At 49.2% G+C, this 27,857-nt stretch overlaps 1 protein-coding gene and 1 long non-coding RNA gene across 11 annotated transcripts in view; one reads left to right on the forward strand and one right to left on the reverse strand.

The window, feature by feature from the left end:
- The window catches only part of PALLD (palladin, cytoskeletal associated protein), a 272,833-nt gene that overhangs the window by 168,298 nt on the left and 76,678 nt on the right, over positions 1-27,857 (forward strand). Inside the window, exon 1 of one of the 10 annotated variants that reach the window (XM_033857513.2) lies at positions 18,657-18,786. The exons of 6 other annotated variants lie outside the window; for them this stretch is intronic. The gene's annotated coding sequence lies outside the window, so the exon portion shown is untranslated. Of the gene's footprint in view, positions 1-18,656; positions 18,787-19,053; positions 19,544-19,742; positions 19,871-27,857 lie in introns of those variants that run through there. 3 more of the 10 variants (XM_033857514.2, XM_073805708.1, XM_073805707.1) reach the window with 3 other exon arrangements.
- On the reverse strand, positions 827-14,112 carry LOC141278931 (uncharacterized). Its single transcript, XR_012332331.1, has 2 exons — positions 13,146-14,112; positions 827-1,883 (listed from the first exon to the last, which is right to left on the reverse strand). It is a non-coding gene; the product is annotated as an uncharacterized lncRNA (long non-coding RNA).

Raw genomic sequence — 27,857 nt, forward strand, 5'->3', positions numbered from 1 at the left:
CCACACGGGCTCCACGCGGATCCCTTCCCTGCAGTTGCAGCCGTGTCTGTTTTATGGAATTGTGGCTGCCTCTGCTTGGAGGGGAAGGTAAATACCTTGGTCCTCTTCTGTCATCAGTATATGGAGAAGTCTTTTTTAACTAATGGATATTCAAAAAATGTTATGTCTTCTCAAAACACCAAAAATAGAGCTCGTATGATCCAGCAATCCCACTCCTGGGCATATATCTGGAAAAGACTGAAAGCTGTAATTTTAAAAGATACATACACCCCAGTGTTCACTGCAGCTCTATTTACAATAGCCAAGACATGGAAGCAACCCTAAATGCCCATCAACAGATGAATGGATAAAGATGATGTGGTCCATGTATACAATGAAATATTACTCAGCCGTAAATAAAAAGAGAATGAACTAATGCCATTTGCAACAACACGGATGGACCTGGAGATGATCATACGTAGTGAAGTAAGTCAGACAGAGAAAGACAAACATCATATGAAATCACGCATATGTGGAATCTAATGAAAAAATGATACAAATGAACTTATTTACAAAACAGAAACAGACTCACAGACGTGGAGAATAGACTTGTGGTTGCCAAGGGGGAGGGGGTGGGGGAGGGATGGACCCGGAGTTTGGGGTTAGCAGTTGCAAACTAGTACATATAGGATGGATAAACAACAAGGTCCTCCTGTAGAGCACAGGGAACTGTATTCAATATCCTGGGATAAACCATAATGGAAAAGACTATGAAAAAGCATGTATGTGTGTGTATAACTGAGCCACAGTTACGTGTATAACTGTACAGCAGAAACTGACACACACAACATTGTAAAGCAACTATACTTCAAAAAATAAAGAAAAAAATGTCTGCTGAACTGAAGAGAAACAGGAAACCCAGAAGATGAAGAAGGCTCTAAGGGGAGAAGGTTCTGTCCAGCTCAGAGTCGGGGTGTGAAACAGCGGCATGAAAACCCGAGAGAAATAGAGAAGGGAGGTGACGGTCCCACCGGATCCGCTCTGGGAGCTCTACTGGTGGGTACTGTGGAGCTAGAAAAGGTCAGAGGTTCGAAGGAGGACAGCCGAGTGCGGAAAAGCAAAATCTTTCTGTCGGAGGAGGGAGGAGCTGCGGTGAGAGGTGTTCTGATGTTGGGTGAGACACACACCAGCCCTGACCTTATAGAACCCGTCTTCGTCTTCGATTGTGGAGACAAAGAAGGGACCTGGGTTCAGAGAAACGAACCTCAGCCTGGGACCCGAAGCTCGGTACCAGCCAAACAAGGGTTGCTCCCCACCCTCTGGTCCAGACCTCCCGTCCGTGGAAACGTGTCAGGACAGGCATTGCTGGGGGGGCCCAGGCCTCACTAGGCATCCCCGCCGTGAAGGTTGACAGCTGACATGGGCTTGTCGGGCACAGCGCACGTGGCAGTGTTTCCCGTGGGCCTCCGCGGTCGCTCCCTGAGCCTGCAGTGTGGAGAGCTGAGCCGCCTCGAGGGATGGGGACCACAGTCTGGGGGACAGAGAGCCGGGCAGGGCTTCCAGCGAGCGCGCATCCAGGGTGGCGGGCTGGCTCACGGCCAGCAGGGGAGAGGATGTGTCCAGACGCTCCTGGTCACCATTGAGGCTGCAGGCTCTCTGCTGCCTGCTGCTGTGCGAAGATTTTCCATCCCTGGGGGGGACTCCTCCTGAGAGCAGCTTTATCGTGAAGACGCTATGCTGGGAGCAGCGTGCAGCCGCAGCCGGCCTCCGGGATGGGTGTCTCCCTTCTGTTACACTCGTTCGCTTGCAGTGTTGTCATGAAGAGCGTGTCGGGGTTCCTTTTTGCTTTCGAAACAAATGTGGGGAAACATCTGGCAAGCATTTTCCTTCTTCCCCATCAGACCCTGCAGTATAAAGATGGGCGTGGAAATTAGAGCAAACCCTGAAAATGGCCCCGACTCCCAGCCCCCCATCGTCTCGCCAGCCTGAATGCCAGGCCCTCGGAAAGAATGCAGGGCCTGGCAGGGAGGAACCTCCCCAGAAGCAAATCCGGGCTTGGAATGCTGGTGCGGAAGGCCTCGTTGGCCCCGGAGCTCTTAGTGTGGGTTTCTTTTCTTTTGAAAAAGGTAATCATTTTGAAAAAAAGAAAAGGGAATTGGAATCTATTTCCTGACTCCTGTTTGAAGGTCCAAATGATGCATTGTTTTTTCTCAGGGTAACTCTAAGTAAAGGTCCACGCCTGTGGAAGGAGGTGATATGAAAATATTATCAGTTTTACCAGAATCACAGAATTTAATTGTCCTCTCGCTTCCCAGTCAGTGCCCTTCTTACTGCTTCGTGCTCCCAGCACTTTCCCAGGTACAGGGACATAAAAGCAGGGCTTCTTTTGAGAAACCTCCCCTGCTTCAGAACAAGGCAGTTACCATCTACTTAGAATGAGGAAACTAAAGCATAGTCAGGATTATTTTAACTGGTAAACCTGATTGTATCACATTTTGACACCCCAGTACAAAACCCAGATCGTTCTCTCCGTTTCTTAAAGCTATTGTTAGGATCACGTACTGTGCACATCAGCAGTTTTCTCCCCATCTCGGAGCTCCACCTTACTGTGGGACCCGCAGCATCCCTCAGGTGTCCCGGACACGGTGTCCCGGACACGGTGTGACAGGAGGGGTCGGGAGGCTCAGGCCCGCGGCCTAGAAAGAACCAGCTCCAGTGAACTCCTGATTCAGTCGGGAGAGTGTGGGATGAAGCAACAACCAAAAAATGTACTTAGAATCTGTCACTAATAGGTTTTGCCCGCAGTTTTGAGAAGCTGTAAACCAGCCTCAGAAACTTCCTGATCCCAGGAACACTTAGAGGCAGGATGAGTATAAGTCAGCCTAAATTTCTGGCTAAATTTGGGAACCACAGATAAAAGCTTAAGAGCCAATCACCTTTCTGCTTCTAAGTCTTGTTTAGCAGTTTAGGCTTGGGGAAATTATTTGGAATTATGTTAATCTAATTGTTCTGATTTTTTTCACTGAGAACTCATATTTCAGATTCCTCCACTTATTTACCAGCAGAGCAGGGTCACTGGGGGTGGAAATCAATTACGCAATAGCCTATAAGGTCTGTCTTGAGCAAATATACCATTTCTGCTGGGCTTTGGGGGAATGTGGAAACCTCACCACACTGGGAATTCTGATTTCAAATGGTGTCCGCATTTCAGAGATGTGGAAAATAAGGGTCGTAGGGATGAAATGACTTACTTAAAAGTGACACAGCCGCTTTGCAGCAAAACTGGCGCAAAAACAGGTCTGGACGCCCAGTCTTGGGCTACTTTCTTTCTTTTTTTTTTTTAACTTTTTATTTTATATCGGAGTATAGTTGATTAACAATGTTGTGTTAGTTTCAGGTGTACAGCAGAGTGATTCAGTTATACATATACATGTATCTATTCTTTTTTTTAAAATTCTTTTCCCATTTAGGTTGTTGCATAATACTGAGCAGGGTTCCCTGTGCTATACAGTAGGTCCTTGTTGGTTATCTATTTTAAATAGAGCAGTGTGTACACGTCATTCCCTAACTCTCCCTCCCCTGCCCCCCCCGCACCCCCGCAACCGTAAGTTCTTTCTCTAAGTCTGTGAATCTGTTTCTGCTTTGTAAATAAGTTCATTTGTATCTTTTTTTTTTTTTTTTAGAGTCCGCATTTAAGCGGTATCACACATATGGGGCTAGTGTCTTGATGCCCTTGTTTCTCCACGATGCTTCCCAGAACACTGGGCTGAAAGTGAACAGGGATGGTGTTTCCCAAATCACGGTACAATATTCTCAGTTTAAAATTTTCCTCCCATGAAACAATGAACTTTTTCATCTCTTAGTGATTGCTACCGCCTTTCTTCTTGATAATGAGAAGGATGCAGCAATGTAAACATGAATTTTAAAAGCTCAGCAACAGGCTTTCACAGATTTCTTTTTCTTGGACATGTGCTTGCGACGGCTTCACAATCGCAGGTGTACAGATCGTTTTCTTCTAGTAGCATCGTGGCGTTTCAGCGATAGAATTAAGTAGAACAGTGTCGCGACTTCTTGTGCTCTAAACCCTGGACAAGTTTGAACCCACCAGCCGTATTCAAGGCCCGTCTGATTCCTTGAGGTTACAACCAGTGGAGGTCATTGAAAGTATATTTATAATCCGTACCCTGTCCACCTCCTAGGAGGATTAGGACTTGTACCAACAAGAATTCATCCCAGCCGGTCAGAGACGGTCCTGAACAAAAGAGGGTAATACACTTTGGGAATTCTGTTAAGCTGAATGCTGTTTCCACACTGGTCACCATGGTGAACAGAATAAGCAGACTGAATGGTGAGGGGCCAGGAGACAATGTGCTTTCTGTGGGGTTTGGTCTGCCCCTTGTGGTGGTCAGCGTGGCCACTGTGAAGCCTGGTGACAGCACCGAGTCCGACGCCTGACGAAAACGGGGCTTCGATCATTAGCACAATGGACAAAGGAAAGTACAGACTATTTTTGGTGCTAGATGAGGAATAATATCAAGTGATAGGATATCCTGTATGTTTATATTACTTACCTTGGGAAACGAGCTCTGATTCCTTTTCAGAGCAAGTCTTGGGAACAGACTTGAATCATTCAGCCTCCTCTGTCTGGGAAAATAGCTCAGTCTGAATTTCTCTGTGGAGTTAGACAAGAGCTAATTGCAAACGGATTAAAACCTTGAAAACTGCTTTGTTCAGCTGATTGTTTCAGGTTTCCTTTTGGAGCGTGGATGATGTGTTTATTTGACATAATAAATACCACCATCCGCTTTGTTCCAGGGACCAAAAGGCTGTGTGCTTGCCCGAGGAATTTCTCCCTTGTTTACATGTGAAGAAACACGGCTGTGTTTTATGGGATGGGCCCTGGCAGCTCCTTTCTTAAATAGGGAATGCAGAGAGCTGTGCTTTCCCCACACGCGTCTGAGGACAGAAAGCAGAAAATACCCTTCTGCCCTCGAGACGGCAGATGCTTGGGAGCCCGTGCCCTCCACTGAAGGACCCGGCCTGTCCAGCTGGGCCTGGGTACTACGTTCCTTCAAACCTGAGACGGGAGTGTCCCGCGGGCACCCCAGACTGGGGAAGGGGAGGACAAAACAAAACCACTCCGCCCCTCAGTCAGATTAGGAGCCAGGACACTGAGGAATCAAGTGACCACAAATCAGGCGACCAGGAGTGTTCTGGGCTTTTTGTTCTTTCCAGAAAGATGCCCGGCCCCACGAGGAGGGCATGCGTGTGAAATACAGGCTTTGAGGTGACTTGGAGTGTATGCAACAGAGCAAACTTTCCAAACAGCTGCAAGCTCTCCGGCCCCTTATGATTTCCAAAAGGCGCTCCTTAAATGGGCATAAGTGCTGGATGCTTGGAGAGTAAAGGCAAAGGAGGCTGAGTCAGTGACCTGCTTGGGAGCGGGGGGAGCGAGGCGTGGGGAGAGAGAGAGAGGGAGTGTGTGTGTGTGTGTGTGTGTGTGTGTGTGTGTGTGTGTGTGTGTGTGTGTGTGTGTGTGTGTGTGTGTGTGTGTGTGTGTGTGTGTGTGTGTGTGTGTGTGTGTGTGTGTGTGTGTGTGTGTGTGTGTGTAGGGGGAGCAGTGGGCGGGGCGGGGTTGAAGGAAGGCTGCAAGCTTAGCACAATGTTTGACCCAGACAAAGAGCAGCTCTAGCAACCAAATAAGGAAATTGGCTCTGCAGGATTTCAGAATAGAAGCGAGCGGAGATCCGAGGCAATCTGGGAGAGGAAAAATAAGCAAAGAAAACTGTCAGAGGATTCTGGCGGCACTTGCTTACACAGAATACAGAGGGAAAACAGGATCTCTGGTCTTTCAGCAGGGCTGAGAAGTACACATTACATCTCTCCCCTCTTGTAGACCAGCGAGGGAGAGACGTTTAGAAACGCTTTGAGCAGCTGAAATAATAAGCATTCCCTTGTTAAACTTGGGGAAAAAACACGAGCTGTACGTTAGAAGCACCGTGGCACTCCTTTTATGTATAGTTCATGAAACTTTTAGCTGAAGATGAAAGTTTCCAAGACGTCACAAAGATATCCCGACTCCCATTTTCAGACGCACCCTGAACACGGCGTTAGTTGTGTCCTTTGAGAAAAAGCGAACCTCTTCACAAATGAGGGAAACGTTTGATCCAGGTGTGTTTGTTGGTAGGTAGTGAAGGTGTCAAAGAAGGAAATTATGCAGAGAAAGCATCGGAGCCTCATGTGATCCTCTCAGCCTCATCTCCCAGACCCTCCAAAGTGTTAAATGATCTTTGTTACTTAGTAATGTGAATGAACATTGATTTTGACACCTTTTTGTAGTGTGGGTGGAAGAGGGCGGAGCTTTGGAAGAGGAATTTCAGGATAATCCTAAACAGATTGAGAAACACCTTTTTGTGCCACAGAACCAACACGGAGAATGATTTCTGTTCACCAAGCGGTCACTATATTTATATCCAAAGCGGGGAACAGATATAGGGCATTCATCCTGGATGAATTTTTAAAATCCTCCGTAACTTGACTGTTGGTAACTTGAAGGTAGGCAAGGGAAGGAGCCCCCCCTTCCACTCCCACCCCAAATACACAACTGGACAGCCCACACTGGGTTTTGAAACTTCCAGAACACTGCCTCGTGGGAAGGGAGAGTCTGAGGAGAGAGCTGGCCACAGGGCAAAGGGCGGGAACCCCCCAGCGCACAAGAGCGCTGCATCAGGCTGGGCTCAGGGGCACGTTCTGGTCTCAGAAATAGCCGCTCCACACTCAGGAACGAACCCTACTCGATGAGCCTTCCCTGTTCAGGAAGATGACAGCCTTGTGAGAACATGTTTACCATCACTAACAAAGGAGTGAATTTAAAAAAAAAAAAAAGCAAATAAATGTCAAGAGTTATACAAACAGCATTTGATCTCAAGATCATACTTTTCGGTATGTTCCCTGAGGAAATAATTCAAAAGAGGAATAAACATATAAACCTGAAAAAGTCTCCTGTAATAGCTTTTTTTTTTTTTTTTTACGATTTCAGAAGAAAGAAGCAAACTAGAGCCAAAGAACGTGGAATGTTAATTCCCTTGTCTCAAAGAATAGAATATTATGCAGCCACTAAAACTAGTTGTGAGTCAGACCATGAAGGCAAGTACGTTTATGAGAAGTAATGTAATGACGCTGAAAAGTTTATAAAATGACGCACTATCCACGCAGCTATGCTTCGAAGACGGGAAACAGGAAACGAACGTGGAGAAAATATTAGTGTTAGTGCATTATGAACATGGATACATTTTTCTTGCCTTTATGAGTTGTACTTTTTCATAATAAACACCGATTACATTAAAAAAAAAAAAGAGTTTCCAGGGTAAGAAAGAACTGAAATTTCAGACTTTATCTGCACAGCAGATAAGCTCACAAAGTTCTGTGTGTGTCCTTAACGATCTTGTAACAGCCTTTGTGATTTTGAGAACAGTGATTTCTACTTACTAATAATATGTCAGTTATTTGTAAAAACAAAAACAAAGCTAGCTGTAGTTGTCTGTGAGAAAAACAAAGGAAATGTAACTGCAGAGACTTCTGGGCATGTCTCTGTGATCTGGTTAATGTGGGGTGACCAGACCTGGGGGTCCGTCCAGGGTTCCCCAGCCTCGCCAGCAGCCCTCCCAGTTTAAAGAGGAGAGGATACAGGATGACCGCACAGGGTGATCTCAAAGCGCTGACCGGCATTGGGTAGCAAACCTCTGCTCGCAGCCAGAGCAGTTCATCCAATCTTCCAGTCGGTGCTTCAGCCTGGATGGTCCCTCCACTACTGAAAGGAATTCCAAGGACTTCGGAATGATGAGAAAGCACTTCGCATAAGTCAGCTCATTTGAATTATTCTACTTACGGGGAAAAGCTAATGCAGACTTAGAACAATGCACAAATCGTTTACATGCCCTGGTATCAAAAAGCGGAGGAGCAAAGAAAGAAATCTATCTTAACGGAATTTCCTATGATGACTTACAATAGTTATTTAATAGTTGTAGAGGGTAGATGTAATCTCCTCCAGCCCCCTCTGGTGCAGGTGTAGAACACTGAGACACAGGACTTGACGTGAATTGTGCGAGATCTCACAGTGGGTTCGCGCTGTAGCCAGCACCTGGGTTGAATGTTGTCTTTAGGTCCCTAAAGGAGGTTTTTCTATCAGGGCTCCACTTGCTGCCCTCCCCTACTTGCCCCCTCCTGTGGAGACCCAGAGAGCACTGCCATCAGTCTTGTTTTGATAGATTATGAGTTTAAAGGAGCTTTAATCCATGTTCTTGACTCAGCTGAGGCAATGCCTTAGCGGTTTGCTTCGTCCAGTTACTCATTTAGAATATAAGCTCCTCGGTGGCCGCACGTGGCCATGTGTCTGAGCAGTGACAACGGGAATCGCTAACCATGTTGGCAGCTGGGTCCTGTGCGCTGTGCCTAGTGACCCTGGGCATCTCCGTGAATCCTCACTGTGCCCCGTGTTGTGGGCAGCACTGCTGTTCCCATTTCTCAGAGGGAAACTGAGGCTCAGAGAGGTTACACAACCTGCCCAGAGACATCCTGGCAAGTGACAATATCGGGATTCAGGCCCAGAGCACGAGCCCCTAAACGTGAACATGCGTTCCTTCAGTAGGTGTGAATGGAAGCTTTGGAGGGTACACCTAAGTATCACAAGTAGCTGATGCTTCTCTTGAACGTGTCTGAAGGTATGAGAAGGAAGGTCCACTTTCACTGAGAAGATGAAGCCAGGTATCCAAGCGGCAATCTCTGTTTGAATAGGAGAATGATAGTTACAGAAGCAGCTCCAAAATGTACCTGCACCGGTAAAAATTCGGGAGACAGACATGTAAATTTTGAAGTGTTGTATATGTTATCAGTAAGGAATCTGATAATGCCACACTTACGTACGAAGTGAGGGTCTCAGTGAAAATTGTGGAGTAATACATGTCTGTATTTTCTTGGCTTCTGGGTCCTTCCGCATCAGTAGGGACAGAGGTTTGGCAGGTCAGATGCTCTGCTTATCCACAGCCTCCAAGTTCCAAACATAGGTCATCCAGAGCTGCGCCCATAAGAATCAACTCGGTAACTTGGAGGACGGGGCAGGGGTCCAGGCGGGGCAGGTTTGTGACCTTCTCACGTCTTCGGCTATCTGGGGTATTTAGTGGAATCTCCATCTGAAGGAATAGTTTGAAGGAAGTCTCTGTACTCATTTCATCCCCCTCCCCAGACTAGTGGAAGACCGACCCCAGTCCTTCGTCTCAAATTAAATTTGCACGTTTGAAGCTCTAACCTGACCCTAGAGATGGGTGCTCCAAGCCAGCCCTCTGCCACGTGTCACCTGGTGGATTGCATCGCTTCCATATTTCTTTGTACCATCAAACCACGGGATACTAAGTTTTTTGGGTCGTTCATCCCCTTTCGTAAAATACTTTGTGTATGCTGTACCGTCAGACCACGGGATACTAAGTTTTTTGGGTCGTTCATCCCCTTTCGTAAAATACTTCGTATGTGCAGACAGACCTCATTTTATTGTGCTCTGCTTTACCGTGCTTCACAGGTAGGCTGTTTTTTTACACACTGAGGGTTTGTGGCAGCCCTGCGCTGTCTGGTGATGGTTAGCCTTTTTAACAATGAAGTATTCTTAAATTAAGGTAGGAACATTGTTTGCGAGGCACAATGCTATTGCACGCTGGACAGACCGCAGTATAGTGTAAACATAACTGGTATATGCACTGGGGAACCAAAAGGTTCCTGTCACTCGCTTTACTGCAATATTCACTTTATTGCTGAGGTCTGGAAGCCACAGTATCTCTGAGGTTTGGCTGTGCATATATATACATATATAGGTATATGTACACATACCTGTATATGCAAAACACATATGTGTATTATGTTGCATATATTAAAAATATACACAAAGATGCAAATATTTAAAGGATCAGATAAACATAAGGAGAGGTTTTAGTCTTTTTTTGTCACTTCTCAGTGGATTGTCACTGAAGACCCTTGCTCTCTAAAATATCCCAACACCCCCTGGAAGAGTTGCTACAAAAGTCCCACCTACACCCAGGCCAGAGTGGGTTGACCTTGGGCCTGACCCCAGGACCATCCCGCTGAAGACAGCCCTTAGGGATCACACCATCCAACCCCTCCACTGAGCAGACAAGGAGACCAGGAAACTAAGGGACTTTTTCCCTAAAGACCTCATTTCCAAGAGGACTTAGGACTGGATGAGATCTTTTGTTATATTTAAAGCCTGGTGTACGTATATTTTGCACGCGCATGCGTGCAAACGCACACACGAGGTGATGAATGTGTTAATTAGCTTGATCATGGTCATCATTACACAAAGTTACATCACATTGTACCCCTTAAGCAAGTAAAATTTTTTATTTGTCAATTATACTTTAGTAAAGCTGGAAAAGATAAAATAAATCAGTCATCTGAATAGGTACATTGTGACAAGGGACCAAGCTTGGAATTGTTTTACCGAATAGAGGTGGTGTTTTGGTAGCGGAAGTGCTCTCTTAACACCACGAACAAGTTGAAATTGAAAAGGGACTCTTGAGGGATTTAAAAGTGAAAAGCAGAACATCTGCAGATGAGGTGGACCGACCCAGGATGGGTAGGGCTTCCAGGAGACATGGAATCGGGGGCCACGCAGGGGTCTGGGGCACACCCGCCACCCTCAACCTGGCCCTCCCTCCTTCTCCAGACAAGACCCGAGGAGGTCCAGCTTCTAAATGCATCAAGCTTTCAGTTAAGCCTTTAAAGGTGTCCCAGTGAACTGACGATTGGGCCTCACCTACACGCCAGTAACTCACTCTCAGTGGGAGAAACGTTCACATGAATGAGCGGCTGCAAAGCACCAGTTGTTAACAGCTGACTCTGTCCGCCCGCTTAGATGGTAAGGAGCCTGAGAACATAGGACCTGTTTTCTTCTTTTAAAAACGTGCGACGCCTGCTGCCTTAGGTTCACACGCAGTAAAGCCCTGAAAGGAGGCGAGGGGGCAGACGTGCTTTACAACCAATGAAAGTGTGCAGGGCGCAGACGATCGACAGTTAGGGCTACGCTGGGACTTTCGTGGGCCCCAGACTCTTCTGCCTTCGTGGGTCCCTTTCTCCATTAAAAAAAATTAGAATTATATTTGATAACAGCATTGGCATAAAGATGGATGGAATCCAGGCTGGATTCATTGTTATATAGTCATCACGACGACGGTCATTTATGTTCATTTTTTTTCTTCCGAGTTTAAAATTATCTAAAATTTAAAAAAAATTTTGTGGGCTGCCACAAGTGTGTGGGCCTGAGCCCCGGCACCCACTGTCGGATGAGCTGGCCCTGCCCAAGATTACAGACAATGACCGTCCTGACCACAGCTGCCCTCCTTGTAACCCAGAACTAGCTCCCTTCCACTTCTGTTTTTCTAGATGCTTCTCTCCGAGCAACAGGGGGGTTGAGGACTGGGTGATCCCTTTCTCCGTAAGTACCACCTCCTGGCCCGGCCAGCACGCCCCGCTGGGCTGCTCGCTGGGCCGTGGCATGCTGACCCCGAGGCAGGGCACTGAATCCCAAATGAATCCCCCTGCGATGCGCCTCTGAGCTCTGAAATGGAGCCGATCTGAGAGGAGAACTTCTGTCCGGCCAGTCCATCCACTGCTGGGACAGAGGCTTTGTAGGGTGTCACAAGGGCACAGTGGCACCAAAGTTGGGCCAGGCTTCTGCCCGCCGCGCACGAGGGAAGGTGGAATCTAACACTGCCGCCTGTCGGCTCAGGACCTGAGAGCGACAGTGGCTGAGATGTGTCTAGACCGGTCGCTAATACATCCATCTCCAGTGAGGCTTTTTAATATTGAGGTCGTGCTCTGCAGAGGCTTGGTCTGAAGGAGGTAGGGCTGAAGTTAGTCTTTATGGTGGATGCTGTCTTTCTGCTTTTCTTGCATTGAAAACTTTACTTTCCAAATCTCACTTTGTCAACTTTGCTCCGAAATTACAACTTTTTTGTTTGTTTGTTTTTACGTGTTTACTTACACTCATTTAATCTTTGCATCAATCATGCAAGGAAGATAATAGTGTCTTCATTTTATAGATGAGAAAACTGAGGCTTTTCTTTCTCTTTAATGTTTTTTTTTTTTTTTTTTTGGCGGTACGCAGGCCTCTCACTGTTGCGGCCTCTCCCGTTGCAGAGCACAGGCTCCAGACGCGCAGGCTCAGCGGCCATGGCTCACGGGCCCAGCCGCTCCGCGGCATGTGGGATCTTCCCAGACCGGGGCACGAACCCGTGTCCCCTGAATCGGCAGGCGGACTCTCCACCACTGCGCCACCAGGGAAACCCTTTAATCTTTTTAAAAAAATTTTTATTTTATATTGGAGTCTGGTTGATTAACAACACGGTGTTAGTTTCAGGCGTACAGCAAAATAATTCAGTTATACACATACGTGTATCTATTCTTTTTCAAAATCTTTTCCCATTTAGGTTATTAGAGAGTATTGAGCAGAGTTCCCTGTGCTGTACGGTAGGTCCTCGTTGGTTATCTGTTTCACACAGAGCACTGTGTACAACTTTAAAACGGGTGCCCTAAACTGCAATTTCCGTCAGCACAGGCTTCTCTCTTTGGATGCTTCATGTGCCACATTTCATCACAATTCATTGCATATTATTAAAAAAAAAAAAGTCCATCTGGAAACACTGCTGGGCCACTCGGTTCTTTGAATCGTTCTTTGAAGATACGATATCATCCCATTATGTGACCAGATTACCTCAAAATCAGTTCACTCTTTCTAAGGTTACTATCAGCAAAGCGAAAAAGATGGTACACTGATATAAGAACCGTGATCTCAATTCTTTGGAACAATGGGAATATTCCTTATACCTAATGGAATCTTAGGGAAAAGTCTTGATTTTTTTTCTCTTGAAATCTAGTACTTCGTTGTATCAGGGGCCCGTAACAGGCAGTATCAACATTAAGTCAATTGTTTTAACGATGAATCACATAAACTATATACAGATAAATTAATGTCTTAAATTCCCGATGTTACCAGATATTTGCTGTATGTGTCTTAGGGTATACAGTCAGGGGATTTTCCAGTATAAAATGGATCTATTAAATTTCTATTCTTAGAGAGACTTTAATTGGAATATTTGACTTACCCTTGTCGCTCTCTCTTCCGTCCTTTTCAGTACCAGAGTCTAGGTTTGCACATTTTTTGTGTCAGAGATCTGTGCCATAAAATAATCTCAACGATCCTCTTAGTAGGTGGAAATCTCTGCTAGAAAGCCTTTCCCTGCAGCACCCAAGCAAATTCCTGTGTACTTCCCGAAGGAAGAAAATTAAGCACTTCAGATAACATAATCCCATTCATTGGAGCCAGAAGATGAGCTTATTAATTCAAGGGAATGGATGGATACTCCAGTTGAGGAAGTGACAGATGCGGTAGAGTGAGGGTTTCAGGAGTGGGAAACAGCCCTCTTTTCCTCGCTGTACACGTGGCCCCGGCTACACCCTGTTGGGCTCCTTGGTCTCCATGGCATCACCCACAGCAGATCCGTCACCAGGTTGTTTGACATCCTGTATTTCTGGGAGCAACCGTTGAATGACGGCTGGTCCGCAGGTTTTCGAAGCATCCAAAGGAAGCTGCGCGAAAAGCAACACAAGATTCCTTGTTAGGGTGTCACCAGAGGTAACAGCATTAAGAGAAATCTCACCCGTAACTTCATGAACTGCCACTGCGATTCATATAAAATGTGACATTATGGCCTATGTGTCTGTTATCAGTGACTACATTTGTAGGACTCAGCCGAAGGTGGTTCTTACGCAGGATAGAGTCACACTAACAAGCCAGCTCACAGCAGTATTTCATCATTCACTCGGGAGAGTCACAGAAAAAGGCGAAGGCCTACTTTTCACTCTGCCTTTGCAGTAATCCGTGTGGAATCTGTGGTGATTCCATCGGAGCCAGCATAACTCATTTGATTTGGAAGAGGATACTCGGTAATGAGTCAGATTCTTCTGTGGGTGAAGCAGGACATGTTTAGAGCTGCCTGAACTATTTCAAGTCAAGCAGACGTTCTTGTGCACAATGCAACTTGGTGAGAACGATTCACTAATGGGGATCGTAGTGTCCCGAGGTTGTTGAGGGACTTTCCATGTGTATGTACTTTTCACTCCAGAGTTAAGAATCCCTGGAGTTTGGGTTCTGGACCCAACAGTTCATGCTCTTGCTTCTCCCCTGACCTGCTCTGTGTCCTTGGGCAGGTTACTAACCTCTCTGTGGTCACTGCCCTCCATGAAGGGGGCGTGATGGTAACAGCCATACCTCCCATGGGTTGTACAGGCATATAAAATGGGAGAATGTGTGTGAAATGACCAGCATCATGTCAGATTATTACTTTTTACTCTGCTCCTAAGTACTGTGTTTTGTAAAAAAAAAAAAAAAAAAAAAATTCCTTAGATACTGTAAAGATATAAACATACACATTAAAGGGGCAAGAAAACCAAGGCCACCCACCATGTGCTGAGCACTGTGTTACGGTTGCCCAGGCAGCATCTCATTTATCTTCTTTTAGGCAGGCCAAGGGAAATGCCTTTCCTCCACTTTACAGATGAGAACACAGGAGCTCTGTGAGTTCAAGGTCATGGCAGCAGCCTTGGGTGGACCCGGCCCATCTTGTCTCCAGAGCCCAGCCCTTTCGGGCACCCTTTCTCAGGCCCCCGCTGGTCTGAATCCGTGATTCCCCTGGAGTCCTTTGCAGGTTCAAGGCCTAGTTTGCTCTGGCAAACTCAATCTGTTCTTTTGTTTACAACTTCACGATCTTTCTTTAACCTCCATGACTGCAGCCCTTCTGGGGACCATGTTCCCTCTCACTTAGTATTTTACGTCCACTGGGCTCTAGTCACTTTTACACAAGTACAAACAATCCCCTTTGTTTTCCCCTTGGCCTTTCTCCCTGCCCTTAATAAAAAGTTATGTACAAACCAAAGAGCCAGAAAGTTATCTTGGCCAGTGGGATACACACTCTGTTTTTATGTTGAAAGTATGAATTGTCCTCGGAGGTTTGCCCTTTCCTTCTCCCCCAGGAGTCCACATTCATGGTCAGATAGTGCACGGGGCTGAGCCTCCTGAGAAGACCCACGTTTTTAAAGACTTCGCACTTTCGTTAAAATAATTTGGTAATTGTTGATACGGAAACAGATATGTTTCTTTAAAAATGCTGCAATTAATTACAAAGAGTGCAGATTCAAAGTGGTCCAAGGCTTCTTGAAGGTGCTCATTTTAAACGTGAATAGAATGAAAGGTGATCTTAAGCCTTCTCCTCTCAGAAACATTTTCTGAAAAATAATATTAGTTGGAACCAGTGTCAGGTAAGGTCAGTAACTGCTCTACCATTTTCCTAGTCTGTTCTTGTTTGCTGAATGGGGTTGGGATTCCTTGCAAAAGTAATCTCTACAACTGAAGAAATGGACCACTGAGACAAGATCTTGTACCTTTTAAAAATACAGCAAGAGCTAAATCCACAGGTTTTTAAAAATAATATCAAAGCACCGGAAGTGAGTGGAAATAGACCCTTATGCTGAATTGCTATCAGAACATCTGTTATATTCACCATCAATCCCTCGGCGGAAATACGTGCCAGCCCACTGGCCAAGAATCTTCTGAGAAAATCTCAAGGTTTTGGTACTTTTCATTAAAATATTACTTTAAGCAAAATGCCTGAAGATATACTAATACCTGTAAATAAAAGGAAGGAAAATGTAGATTTTGGCTTTACGTGTTAGAACAGCGTGGCTGGGCGCTGTGACTTGTGGTGTAGTTTTTCTAGTGGGCATTTGGTGAGAAGGCATGGATTTGATTTGCTCATCGTATCCACTTTATAAAGTATCACCGATGCCGAGCATGTTTGAGGTAGGGGCCGTGTGCTCCCTGCCAGCCGTCGGGTCTCTGTGGCTGGCTTCCCTTGTCTGTTCAGTGAATACCATTTGTTTTGAGCTTTTGCTGCCGTTTTAGTTTTTAACCACCCTGAGCTTCATTCTTTTCCTGAGAATGTGAGAAGGAGAAACAAGGAGTGATTTGAAGGATTAACTTCACCCATTCCACGCTCCTCCCCAAACAGTTAGACAGTTGAGCAAACTACTTCATCTCAGATTAAATGTGCACGTTTGAAGCCACAGGTGTTGGAGCCCAAGTGTGCAAAAGTGACCCTGGAGACAGGAACCTTAGAGGAGGTTCTGCCAGATGCTCCCGGGGGCCAGTGGGAGTCCCGGAGCGCAGCCCCTGGGGGGTATGAGTGGATGCAGGTGTGTTCTCCACCCCTTCCTGTTGCCCTAAAGCCACAGAGCTCTAAGTTTTAGCTCAGGGAGCGAGAGGAGAAAATCTAAGGAGAAGGTTGCTGCTCAGCATCCTCGGAGCACACAAGGGGATGCATGTTCTTTTCAAGCTTGGCAGGATTCCTATCAGTACTGATAACAGTTGTCACAAATCTTGGACTTGCCAAAGTGATATATAAGATGTACCCACGCCTCCCCCACTGCACGCTTAAAATCTTTAAAAGTTGAAAGCATTAAAAGACTTAGTGTTTTGCACCAGTTCTGAAATCCTCCCGGATCTGACCTGTGAGAAACTGCTTCACATTTCTGGGCTCCTATAATAGGTAACAGTAAGGCAGTGATGGCGGATCTCTGGGTCATCCTTCCTTGCTGCCTCTGGAGAGGAGAGGAATTGGATGTTTCCTGGTAGTTCACCAACCCTCTGGGTCTATTTCCTCCTACACACTCTCCCAAGCTTGTGGTGCTGGTCACTCAGCCTTGTCCATTTAATTCTTTCTGCGCTTACGTTGAGAACGGACTCCTAAATCATAAACTCACAACACTTAAGAACTGTAGCTTTAAAATTCATCAGATGAATCCCCTTGCTATGAAAATTTTTTAAAACTACAGACTTCCACAGTTAATGGCACAGACCACTAAGTCCTAACTCCCACTTCAGCATGTCAAGTGCAGCCTTCTGGAAAACCCTGCAGTGCACCACTGATGTCATTCCTGCAGCCCTAATGGCCATTTGCCCGGGAGTGAGCACACCAAAACTTGAAAGAAAAGCAAAGTTAAACAGTGATGTACTGAGCTTTTTACCCTTGTTCCTTGCAGAAATTGAAAAGAGAATAATGCCTTGTAGTAGACCTGGAAAGATGACTATGGTATATTGTAGGTTAAAAAAGAAGTAGTTTACAGAATCATATGGAAATGATGATCTAATCTGTGTGTTGAATACGTGTTGAAATGCACAAACAGAAAAGTCTGGAAGAGGATACTGCAGGCTGTTAACAGTGTTTATCTCTGAGGGTTGAATCACAGGGAACCATCCTCTCTGGGTTTACTGTTTTGAGTATTTTACAGACATCATTTTTAATCTAAAAATCATTAACACTATTTCTGGGAGAGAGAGAGACGTAGAGTCTCTGTCTCAGGGCTGTGAACCCAGAAACCCTATTGTTCGATATTAATACTGAAGACAGGGATAGAATTACTAGACTAGTTACTGTGGCCACTGGCATTCAAACCTAGATGACATCTACTGGCGTTTTCTTGGTGACCGTTTTACAGAAAGGGCTGGACACAACCATGGGTGTTCAGTATATGCGATCTATTAGCGTTCATCCATTCATGTTCGTGACAGTTCGTGGTGTGTAGAGGAGATACGGACTTGATGGTCAAGGAGTACGCGGTGTAGGAGGAACAGGCCAGAAATAACTGCTAACCCAACTGTAGGGGATGTGCGGAGCCAGGGGCGTCCTGAGCTGGGTTAGTGAAAGGAGAAGTCGCCGACCTGGACTTAAGGTTAAGCCCACAGGAAGTCACACACTTTACGTAAGAAATTAATTGTGGAATTAATGAGTCCATTTCCTCCTTTAAAACAGTTCTATAGAAACTTCCGAGTGACTCAGGGCCTCTAGAAGTTGACGGCAGAAGAGCACAAGATAGGCACCGTTGCTAAACCAGAACGCCTTGCACTTCTTACCCTCAGGGCCCCGCAATTCAGTTACTCATTGATAAGCGGAACAGAGTAAACTGTTCATGGAAATCTAGAAATTATCCTCTCTCTTCCTTAAAAAAGAAAGAAGCGTTCCACACGATCAGTATGCTTTGGGATTTAAGTGCTGCACAGTCTTTCTGATGGTACCTGATGGCGCGCAGGAGCTGGGCTCCGATCCACCGGCCCAGGCCGACGCCCGCAGCCCCTTCTTCCCGGGCCGCCCCCGCCTCCGCCGGGTTTCACTCCATCCCGCTGGAATGCTGCCCTGGAGCAGAGGTCCTGGACTTTCCTTCTTAGTCCAGAAACGAGAAAACCCAAAACCTGGGGCAAATCATCCGACATGCAGCCAACATCCCTACTGGCCTAGAAAAAAAGCTAAACTCTTTCCCGTTATCCATCCCTCCTGGAAGTTCTGGGAAAGCCCGTTCGTCCAGGTGCTGCCCGGGGCGGGGGCTGCTACCCGGGAGGTGGGGACTGGGGACGGGCGCGCGGCCAACCTGCCGGACAGCCCGCTTCTCCCTTCCCCCCTCCCCTCCCCCTTCTCCCCTCCTCTCGCCCCCCCTCCTCTCCCCTCCCCCCAACTCGGCCCAGGCTGCCCCGCCCCCTCCCCGCCCTCGAGGCCCCGTGGACTCTTATTGCCCCGGCGCGCGGGCGGGGCGTCAGGCCTCCAGAGTCGCAGAGGCGCCCAGTCTGGCGCGCGGTCCACGGCGGGTCCTCCCGGCACACTGGGGGTCCCGGAGCGGCGGGGCACGGCCTGACGGCAGGTAGGGCGGCGTGGGGGTGGGGTAGGGGAGGAAAAGGGGGCCGGCGGGCAGCAGCCCCGCGTTCCCGCCCCGCCGCGGCCCCTGGCGGAGCCCTCCCTGCCCTGCGGTCGGAGAGCGGCGCAGAGAGCTTGGCTCCAGAGGGGCTTGGGCGCCTCGGACCGTGCGGGGGCCGGAGAGGCTAGGCTGCCCCAGACCACGGCCGGCAGAGCTGGCGGGGAGGGGGCGGGCGGTGATCTCCTCCTGTCGCCGGCGGGGTGTGGTGAGGGGGTCCGTCCCTCCTGAGCCCCGCACCCCCACACCCTCTTCTCTGCGGGGCGCTGGTGCTCTCCGCGCACGGAGTGGGGGGTGGGCGCCGGCCTGGGGGAGCGGCGAGGCCGGGTGGCCTGCGCGCGGGGCGCGGAGCCGGCGGCCCTCGGGCAGCGCCCCCCGCGGCTGCGGTCCCGCCGCCCGGGTCTGGTTTCCCTTCGGGGCGGCGAGCGTGCGGGGCTCCGGGGCGTGGAGTACGGCGGCCCGGGGCTCCCTGCGCGCGGAGCTCATCCGACCCCGGTCCCCGGGAGCCGAGCCAGCCCGAGCTGCGTGTGCCCTGCGGCCCCAGGGAGGGGCCGAGTGGACAGACCCTCGCCTGGGAGGCGGGAAGGCTCGGTTCCCGGGTGACCTGCCCTCGGGATGCCGCCCCCGACGCCCCGCCCCCCAGGCTCAGCAGCGGTCCCAAGAGCCTCGGAAACTGCCCAGCTCTGCCGTGGAGGACATTTTCTTGGTTGGTGTTATGAGGGGTCCCGTCGCAGTACTACTGTCTGAGGAAGAACTGGCCGGGGTCATCGAGGAGTGGGGTAGGGGATGTTTCTGAGCTCACAGTGCAGAGGTAGCCGCTTCGTGCGGTCTTCCTCCATCCCCAACGGAAGAGGACTCTTTGTTTCAAGAGCTGGGGGACTTTGACTTAGTGATGAGAGGTTTGAGTGAATTTTATTTTTTCCCTGGTCTGTTCACGTGGGTTTGCGTTGTTGCGGGTGAGAGTAGGGGTCCCCGTGCCTTGGAGCGATTGGAAGAGTCCGGAGTCCGACCTGAAGAGAGAGGAAGTCACGTGGTTAGTCCCTCCTTAACAGTGGGTATCACAAATAGGCAAGAGGTATATAATCAATATATAATCAACACATTTTCCAGCTAATCTCTAAGCTATGTTTTTTATTTCTTCTATTTATTTTATATAAAATAAGATTGATCTGACACTAATTCTAGTTTTTGTGTTTTGAATAAGGACGGGGCTGGGTTGCCGGGTGCCCACACCACATCCATTACTAAGAAACTAGGCACGCACAGCGAATAATCAAGCACGCCAGCATCCTAACCGTCTTTTTGGCTGTGTGAACACTTGGTGCTCTGGGTGAAGAGTTCGGGGTAGGTGGTCGACAATCACACAGCTCTGTTTTCTGTGGCTGTGAAACCCGTGAATCATAGCAGTCTGACAGCTGGTGCGGTCCAGTAGCCTGCATGCTTGAAATGGTGTAATAACTGCACACCCAGTGTGTTCCTAGGTGAGAACACTGACTTGGAAAGCAAGAGGTTGGTGTCCTGGTTATAGGAGCCCTGGGGTGCTTCATTATAGGCTTGTGGGCTCTGGGTTTTCGTTGACTTTGAAAGCTTTTTAGTAAGAGTTGAACCACCTACTGCATTGCCTTGCAGTTGAGCTTTAAAAAACTCTACTGTGTTGTTTTCTCAAGAGCTGTAATCTTTATACTATTTTTGAGCATAGTTGCTCTTTTTCCCCAAAATATTTTCCCTAGACTGTAGTAAATCTTATACTCTACTATCTTTGAAATCACTCATTATTACTGAAGTATAAAGTATTTCCTGGAGCTTATCAAGGAGTCCATACTGCTCAAGGTGCTGGAGTCATCATTTCAAAAGGAAGTTGTTAATTTGGTCACACAGCTGTTGATTGTCCAAACCGCTGTTGCTTTTCTTCCCCCACTTTCCGGATTTTTTTTTCACAGTCACTGGGAACAGTAAAAATATGTTTTAGACATTGCTTTCTCTTTTGCATACATTTCCCTGTAAACAGTTTCATATCAACATGTGATGTGCTTTTTCAGCAACTGTTTCAGAAGATCCAGATAAACATCAGGTGATGGAAGTTCACTGTGCTTCTCAAAATGCCTATACGATTTCTTATTTGGCAAAATGACTCTCCAAGTAAATGGGGGAGGTAGACACCAAAAAAATACGTTGACGAGCACTGCACTCTCGTGTGAACGTGTTCTTGCGTTCACACACAGCAGCTCACTCCGCAAATGTTGTTCTGAGACACAGGGTGGTAGGAGGTCGAGTGAGGTCCTCGGGCCGTCCCCTTCCGCCTCTCGGGTTGCTCTACGAAAGCGAGGTTGCACTCGCTCACGGGGTTGCACTCGCTCACTGGGAAGCTCTGTATCACATTGTGTCAAAGGATGAAGAATGAGCGCTGCTGGATGAGAAAGTCTTCCTCCAAGGAGACTGTAGGACTGGCGAGAGCTAGCCCAGCCTTGTAGGGAAGGTGGGGAGGTACAGGGGAAGGAAGGAGGGCCTGAGGGGTCAGGAAGGAGAAACGGCCCCTGAAGCCAGTGCCCTGGACAGTTTTCGGCCCAGCCCCACTGACCCCTAAAGGCGCCTTTCACCCTGAGCAGTCGTCTTCACTGCTTGCTGCTCGTGTGCTTCAGGGACAACCATGACGGGTGACGCGCGCAGTTCCGGTTAGGTGAGCCTCTCTTACTTGTGTGTTTGGATCACAGGGACCGGAAGGCAGGCTGAGAATTCGGGTGGTTGGTTCAAGCTCCGAGTTCTTCCACAGAGTGCAGGGCGACCAGCTGCCAGAGCTTCCCCCTCCGGGAAGCAACGATGCTGGTGTCCATCTTGGCCTGGGCTTTTGGGAGGCAGAAGGGCTTCCTTGATGGAAAAGATTTCCTCCTAAGGGAGAAGCTGCCATTTGCAGGCAGAATGTGTCAGCCAGAAGAAATGGGCAGATGACCATTTTTTGGATTTTTGGCAAAAGTTTGCAATTTTTTTCCATATAGAAGTGTTAGAAATAGACTCATAAGAAAACAGACAAGGGGCTTCTCTGGTGGTGCAGTGGTTAAGAATCCGTCTGCCAAGGCAAGAGACACGGGTTCGAGCCCTGGTCCAGGAAGATCCCACATGCTGTGGAGCAACTAAGCCCGTGCGCCACAACTACTGCACCTGCTCTCTAGAGCCCGTGAGCCACAACTACTGAGTCCGTGCACCACAACTACTGAAGCCCGTGTGCCTAGAGCCCGTGCTCCGCAACAAGAGAAGCCACCGCAATGAGAAGCCCGCACACCACAACGAAGAGTAGCCCCCGCTCGCTGCAACTAGAGAAAGCCCCGCACACAGCATCGAAGACCCAACGCAGCCATAAATTAATTAATTAAAAAAACAGACAAAACCAAGTAAGAAGAATAGACACGGAAGTCTCACCAGTGGGCAGGGAGGGAGGAAGGAACCTTGGTTAAGCAGCTGTCACTCCCCAGACCCTGCAGGGCATGCAGCATCCTCTACCACGTTTCCTGGTATCAGAGAGCGGAGCCCAGGTGCCCATCCACGTTGGAAGGAAGTAGCCCTGGACCACCGTGCGTGGGGCTCACAGGCGTCGTCCCCCGCTTCATGACGCGTGTGCTGCCTTCGTGAAACTGCCAGACCCACTGAGGGTCAGCGCCCTCCGCTTTCACCTGGGCTGGATTTCGAATGTGCGCTTGTAAATCCTTCGCTGGGGACTCTGAACACGCCCTTTCGTTGAAACCATGTCAGTTTGTGGTTGGGTTCCAGGACAGGTCAGAGTATCCTGCTTTTACTCATAGTACCATCGAAAGGAGCCATTATATATAACATGGTTTTGTGGGAAAATGCACTCAGAGCTCCAACTTGATTTTTTTTTTTAGACGACTTTTAATCCCAGCAACAATGGCAAGAAGGACCCCACCTTGTCTTTTTCCATGTAAACCCTAAAGGGAAAATAAAGGTACACAGAGATACGTTTCCTTTCCTACTGCCCCCGTGCTAACAGAGACCCCCCCAGCCTGGAACCAGAGAGCTGGGAGGTGGAGACAGCAGTACCTGGCACCAGAGGGGGAAGGACACGGGTGACAGGGCCGAGGTGAGGCCCGTGGCCCATCAGCCGGGCCGGGGAACCGGCTCTGATGGCCGGTTGACGCGGGCTGCCTGCTGGGTGACACGACTTCCTTACTAAACTACTGAACATCATCTTTACTCTAGAACCTGAGCATTAGCGCCGTAAGCCGTCCGCTCAGTGTTGTTCAAGTCAGGGTTGGTTTTAAATGGAATCTTAAATAATAGCAAGAAAGCAAACTTCCAGGCATTTTGTTTTTCTTTTTGATGCCAGTGCACAAAATTCCCAAACAAATACCTCCTGGGGACTGGACAGACTTCAGGTCAACTTAGATGCTGATGTACACTTACAATATCCTGAATAACGATAGGATAAATACCACAGAGCAGTTACCTCCTACCAGAAAGTGTGCTAAAATGTTTAACACACCTTGCATCGTCTCGTCGTCACCACAGTCCCATGTAGTAAGTACCATCAGCACCCCCATCTTAAACAGGATGCAGGTGCGATTTCGGGAGGGTGAGAATGTGCCCAGAGCCACCCAGCTCTGAAATGGCAGGGCTGGACAGCTGTTGCTGAACAAGCCCCGTGGCCTGGCCGCTGGCTGGACTCTGCGAAGAAAGTAGGGACCCAGATGGACAAATAGGCAGCAACCCCTGCCCTCGTGCAGCTTGTCTTGTAGTGATGGGAGACACACCCTAGAGAAACAGACTAAACATCCAGGGCTTCAGATAGTCCTGTGCTGGGGGAAACAGCCAGGAAGCAGGGGCAGCAGTGAGGCTGGGATCAGCCCGGTGGGAAGGAGCTCGGGCAGAGGAGCGGCTGTGCGCGGGCAGAGCGAGCCCGCGAGCCTTACAGCACCCGTCCTCCGGGCATACCCTCGTGTTTTGTAGCGGCCGCTGTCGTGGTGTGGACTGCCTTTGTGGGTCCCTGTAAATACCCCAGCGGGTGCCTGGGGACGCATGCAGGAACATGGACGGAAGGCTTCACCTTGCCCGTCAAAGGTCAGGAGAGGTGGAAGGACAGGCTGGGGTCTGGGCACGGCAGAGGCTCCTCTGCGGTTCTAGAAAGAAAGCGGGCTCCGCGGGCCAGGGGGCAAGTGTGGGTGGACGCGGCAGTGAGGGCTTCCTGTGTTTTCAGTGGAATAGGAAGTCGGTCGTCACCTTGGCGGGGCTGGGTGTTTGAGGAGAGGAGGTGTGACACTCACCTGGCTGTTGGGATGTGCCCTCAGGGTCTGCCTGAGGTCGGATTCTGACGACACTCCTGTATCCCGGACCCCAGAACCCCACCATCCCCTTCACCTCCCGAGGAGAGAGCCGTCTGCTAGTCGTCTTTGTGTCCCTTACGTGGAGGAACACCCTGCGCTTGGTAGACGGTGGTGGGTGTTTGCTGAATGACTGCAATCAGCCTCCCACACGCTGACCCGGAAATGTCATCAAACATCTTCTCTCCACCCTGATCTTCACGGTAGTCGCTCCCTCCGCTGGGGTGCTTTGGCACTTAGAGTCCCTAAAGCAGCGGTTCCACCTACGGCTCGTTACTTCCTGAGCTCATCTCGTCTCTGCAGTGTTGAGCCCGAGTCTTAGGCTGTGAAACAGCTCTTAATTGTGTGCTCTTCTGTGTCACTCTCCGGCAGCGACCTGACTCGGACCTCACTGCTCCGCGTGGTGCCTCGGTGGAGGACAGCAGGGATGCCTCCTGCTTCTGCTTTCTCTCTCCTGGTTGCTTGGCGTCCTCCCGGGGCAGGTGTAGGTGGCTGGTCAGCTGGGAGACGGGAGAACCACCGGGCTGGTTAGAATCATGCAGGAGATGGACATCGGTCTCAGCTAAGCTGGTGGCAGAGGAACTGATTGAAGGGGTTGGAGTCACCCTTTACTGGGGTTAGAAGGTGGACTTGACTGCCCTTGGCGTTCATGGTCTTGAGGTGGGAGGCGGGGGGATTGCGTCCAGGGTCCTGCCAAGCAGCGGGCAGGAAGTGGAGCGGCCCTGAGGGCGAGGCAGCTCAGGTGTTGGGCCAGAGAGAGGTGAGCCAGGAGGCAGGTGGACCCCAGTGTGTTGCTCTGAGAGGTCAGAGTGGGGACAGAGGTGAGGGGATGATCACCACGGCGAAAGCCCTGGGAGGAGATGGCTCTGCCCCACAGGAGAGCAGACAGTGAGGAAGCTTGACTCTCTGTATTTGAAGGTGACGTCACTTGACTAAGTTAAGGTCTGAAAAACCCGCCCAGTGAAAGAGTGTTGAAGTAAAGCATACCCCAGTAAAACCACAGATGAACTAACTCATAGCTGGAGTTGGAAAAATGTGTGGTTTTTCTTGGTAAAGTCTCTCTCCTCGTCTTCCTAACTATAAATAGATGTGTTTGTATAAGTGACGTGTGGGTCTGTAGAAATATCTATCTGAGGCACTTACTAAGAGAGGAAACAAAAACAGATGCCCTCCGTTTCATGAGGTTGTGTCCCATAGCAGAAGGCTTGAGCACACACTGTCCACACCCGCACCTGTAAGCCTGTCCCAGCAGGTGAGGGCAGGATACCCAGGACGGGACGAGGGGCTGGACGTTGCCTCTCCAAAGCAGAGCTTATATCTGCGAGAGAGAGAACGGCATCTAAGCCTGCCGATCTCTCTGAAAGGCAGAAACGTCATCCAGGGACGAGACGGAAGTTGTCCGAGTCCAGGCATCCTCGGCCCGTCTCCGTGCACAGCCAGCGGGAGTTGTCAGTTTGCAGACATACAGAACTGCACTGTTTCCCCTCAGAACCACTCAGCAGCCACTGTGGACACTCAGTAACCTGCACCACCAGCCATACTTTGCTCTACCAGGTCGGCATCCTTGCTCCAGGGTACAAACGATGGGAAAGTTACTTGGAATTATTTTTATACTTCGAGATTTCGAAAAGCCCGAGTGTTCGCCCTTCACAGGCATATCAAGGTCGAGAGTGTGAGACCCGGGCCAAGCTCTCGTTCATTTAACATTTCGGGGCCTTTGCCGGTCCAGGGCCTTTTTCAGGGCGGGTGTCCTGACCCCTCCGCTGGACTGATTGGAAAAGTATAAAGCGTGCGCGTGGTTGTGCCTTCCCGAAGGTGCAGTTACAGGAGGACCGGGGCCTTCAGGCTCTGGCTGGTTTCTCTTTCCAGCCCTTGGGGCCTCCCCTCCGAGTGCAGGGGGACTGTGACACTTGGAAATGTGCACCCAGGGCAACTGTCTGGTTTTCCAGCAGCTTCTGCACAGATGACAGATCTGGCAGTCAAATGGAGAACGCTGATTACGCAGGTTCAGGAGGAAAGCTTTTAAGGGTGAGTGCTAATGTTTAGAATCCTGACACCCCGTTTACTTGGGGAGGTGATCCCAGTGGAGGCATCTGGTTGGGTTGCCTTGGCCGACTTGCGTGGACAGCCCAGCCCTGGGAGGTGGCCGCCGTGTCCCGGGTGCTCTGGCTGCTCCCCCCGGTGTGTCTCTGCTGCTGTAGCTCCCAGGCTCTGGCCCTCTGCTCAGAGCTCAGTCTGTCTACGTGTTTATTTTCTCTCTGATCCTTTTGATTTCGTCTACCTTTATTAAGCCAAACACCAATCTGAAAATAAGGATAATCAACTGGACGCCTAAATGTTTGCTCAGGGTTCTCATGGTGGCAGTAGTTTCATTTTACTACGGCCTCCTACTTAAATCTATAATTAGGATATATTTCAAAATCACCCTGGTCGTGAAGTGTCATGTCACGTAGTACAGCAGTTACTGGTTCACTGCGTTTTATGTGAGCCGAATAATGGCGTGCAGTCACAGAGTCTTACAGCTACATTATCAACATGCAGCCACTTGAACAGCAAAGAATACAGTGAAGACTGAACGTCTTGAAACGAAGTTTGGTCGTACGGTGGGGTCTGCTCTGACCCTTGGGTTCGAGTCTCTTTTACAAAATGGCTCTTGGGTCCTGTTCTGACTTTGAGATAACTAGTTCATCCTTTCATCACTGTAATTAGATCTGGTTTCAAATACAATATCTCCTCTGCAATTTTCATTTAAAAAAAAAAAAACACCAATCACTTTTGTTGCCAGCAGGCATCAGCTGAAATTAATGAGTCAGGAAAATCGTGAGGGCACCGCAGCTCCCAGCAAACAGATTAAAGGCTGCAGTGTTTGAAACCACAGGGTCGGGCTGAACCTCTGGGTTTTCTGACGAGGCCAGCACACACCTGGTGTTGGCCGGGGCCACCCGGAAAGCTGCGTGTGGTATAGATCTCTTGAGATGATGATGCAGTACAGGCTAGATGCATCTGTGACTTGCCCGCCTGGCTTTCTCGGCCGCCTTCCTTTATTTTCTGAACCAGCCGAGGAAATGACCGTCATCCCAAGCCTGTCTTCTGATGCAGTGGTGGTCCTGGCTCGGGCTGTGCACGGCCAGCTGTCCCTTCCCAGGCCACCCGCGTTGCCCCCGGGTTTCTGTTGTCCTCCCATAAAGTGAGAGACCGGATGAGGCGAGCTGAGCTGTCCGCGTACCGTGTAGGGAGGGAGATGAAGGGCGTCCCGTGCAGCCCTGCCTTTCCTCCGCCGCAGCTTTGCCTGCTCTCATGGAGGGTTGGGCTGAGACACTCAGGAAGCTGGTGACTCTGTGGGATGTGGTTCCCTGGCCTTGGAGAAGTACAAAGATGGATCTCAGGCAGGCAGTGCCACACTCTCGTTCAAATTATAAGCCTGTGCGTCGTCCGCAAAACTATATTAGAAATACGAGCTTCACAAAACTCCCAAGTGCCCGTGGCCTCCAGACATGATGGTCGAGGTGGTCTATAACGGCGTAGTTGCATTGGCTGTGCGCGAATACCCTAGCATACGGGGACCAGGGGACGCGAATACCCTAGCATACGGGGACCAGGGGACGCGAATACCCTAGCATACGGGGACCAGGGGACGCGAATACCCTAGCATACGGGGACCAGGGGACGCGAATACCCTAGCATACGGGGACC

Source organism: Tursiops truncatus, chromosome 6, assembly GCF_011762595.2.
Source record: "Tursiops truncatus isolate mTurTru1 chromosome 6, mTurTru1.mat.Y, whole genome shotgun sequence".
Classification (NCBI taxonomy): Eukaryota; Metazoa; Chordata; class Mammalia; order Artiodactyla; family Delphinidae; genus Tursiops; species Tursiops truncatus.